The 2,313-nt window shown below is 44.4% G+C and overlaps 1 protein-coding gene across 1 annotated transcript in view; it reads left to right on the plus strand.

Moving 5' to 3' along the window:
- Window positions 1–247: 247 nt before the first annotated feature.
- Window positions 248–2,313, plus strand: part of FASTKD1 (FAST kinase domains 1) — a 70,150-nt gene continuing 68,084 nt past the window's right edge. Inside the window, 2 exon segments of the mRNA XM_042469344.1 lie at window positions 248–347; window positions 459–675. The gene's annotated coding sequence lies outside the window, so the exon portion shown is untranslated.

The raw sequence follows: 2,313 nt of genomic DNA on the forward strand, positions 1-2,313 counted from the left end.
TACACATGCTAAGAAGAGGGGCATTTACAGGAAACTACAGATCCCAGGATTCCACAGGATGGCGCTACAGCACTTAAAGTGGTGCCAAACTGCATTGTAGAAATGCACCCTTAGCACCATCCTCATTTAAATTGCTCCCTGTTATAAAACGTTTTTCACCCCAGAAAAGTGACTGCAGTGCTGCTCAAGAAAAACAGGATTGCAACAAGCACGCCAGACAGGGAGGCGTGCCAAAAAATTTAAAGAAAACTCCCAGTAGGCAACGGGATTGCAAAAGAGAGCATGATGGGAAATGTAGGACTAGCTTCTTCCACCCGAAATAGGAAGCGGAGGAGACTGTAGTAACAGTAAGTGCCCTTTCAGGTCTCCTGAATGTATAAAGCAGCCTAGAGGTATTCCTTTTGAAGCACGTGCTTAATGTGTTTTTCCTTGCTCTTAAATCCCCCTGTTCTTTGCAGATGGAAAGAAGACCCGTGCCTCTGTTGCTGCCTAAGGGATGGTCTTCTTGTGGATGCTAGGAGGAGCCCAAGGAAGGAAGTAATGGGTGAGCCAAGAGGCAGCAAGCATGGCCAGGCATGGGAGGAATGCAAAAGGCACCCCTACTGCTGCTGCTGCTGCTGCAGATAATGATGGTGATCATCATCCCTAAATGGATGCCTGTGTCTTGATGGGGAGGTTAGAAAAGTAACTCACTTTCGTATCTGCAGAAACTTTTGTGTTTAAAAGCAGTGTAGCCCTTCTTTTCTGTCCGAAGCACATGAATGGGTTTGTGTTTCTGCATGGCTTAAAAACATTTTTACTTGTTATTGCACTGTGTCATGGCATTTGAGTAAGTAAGTGGGTTAATAGCTATGGTCCAAACCACAATGCAGAAATAATCCAGTTTTAAGACCATTTTAACTGCCCTGGCTCAGTGCTAGGGAATCCTGGGAATTACAGTTTTGTGAGACATTTAGCCTTCTCTGTCTGAGAGCTCTGGTGCCACAACAAACTACAATTCCCAGGATTCACTAGCACTGAGTCAGGGTCTCAGACTGGATTATTTCTGCAGTGTGTTTTGGACCCATGAAGGCCCTCCTCCTCCTCCTCCTATTTATTTCTATCCCACTTTCCTTCCAAGACTGAGACCCAAAGTGACTTACAGTCTAAAAAACACAATACAGTTAAAAACCTACAAAACTGGCAATTAGAACGGTATTAAACTATTTCAATATTAAAAATATAATTTGTTTAAAAATAGAATGACATTTTAAAAAGATAAATTAATTACTTAACTGATTGATTAATGGCGCTGCTATCTTTTCCCCTTCCTCCCCTGCATAGAATCGTAGAGTTGGAAGAGACCACAAGGGTCATCCAGCCACAAGCCCAACCCCCTGCCATGCAGGAAATCACAATCAAAGCATCCCTGACAGATGGCCAGTCAAGCCTCTTTTTGAGTCAAGACTCTTTTTTAAAGACCTCCAAGGAAGGAGACTCTATCACCCTCCGAGGGAGTGCATTCCACTGTTGAACAGCCCTTACTGCCAGGAAGTTCCTCCTAATGTTGAGGTGGAATCTCTTTTCCTGCACCTTGCATCCATTGTTCCGGGTCCTGTTCTCTGGAGCAGCAGAAAACAAGCTTACTCCCTCCCCAATATGACATCCCTTCAAATATTTAAACAGGGCTCTCATATCACCTCTTAACCTTCTCTTCTCCAGGCTAAACATCCCCAGCTCCCTAAGTAGTTCCTCATAGGACATGGTTTCCAGACCCTTCACTGTCCTACTTTGGACACACTCCAGTTTCTCAATGTCCTTTTTGAATTGTGGTGCCCAGAACTGGACACAATATTCCAGGTGGGGCCTGATCAAAGTAGAATATAGTGGCACTATTACTTCCTTTGATCTAGACATTATACTTTTATTGATCCAGCCTAAAATTGCATTGGCCTTTTTAGCTGCTGCATCACACTATTGACTCAGGTTCAACTTGTGGTCTACTAGGACTCCTAGTTCCCTTTCACATGTAGGCCTGATACAGACAGGCCAAAATAAAGCTGCTTCTGGTCTCTTTGGAGGTATGCTGTTTAAGTGATGCATGGGTCCTAAGAGTCCGGAAGCTGCGCCAAAGCTGTGCTCCAGAGCTTAGGATTGGATTGTGGCTTTGGCGCGACTTCCAGACTCTTAGGACCCATGCATCATTTAAACAGCATACCTCCAAAGAGACCCGAAGCAGCTTTATTTTGGCCTGTCTGTATTGGTCCGTAGTCTTGTTCAGCCAGGTGTCTTCCATCCTATATCTGTGCATTTCATTTTTCTGCCCTAAGTGCA

The sequence above is a fragment of the Sceloporus undulatus genome, chromosome 1 (genome assembly GCF_019175285.1).
Source record: "Sceloporus undulatus isolate JIND9_A2432 ecotype Alabama chromosome 1, SceUnd_v1.1, whole genome shotgun sequence".
NCBI classification, from domain to species: domain Eukaryota; kingdom Metazoa; phylum Chordata; class Lepidosauria; order Squamata; family Phrynosomatidae; genus Sceloporus; species Sceloporus undulatus.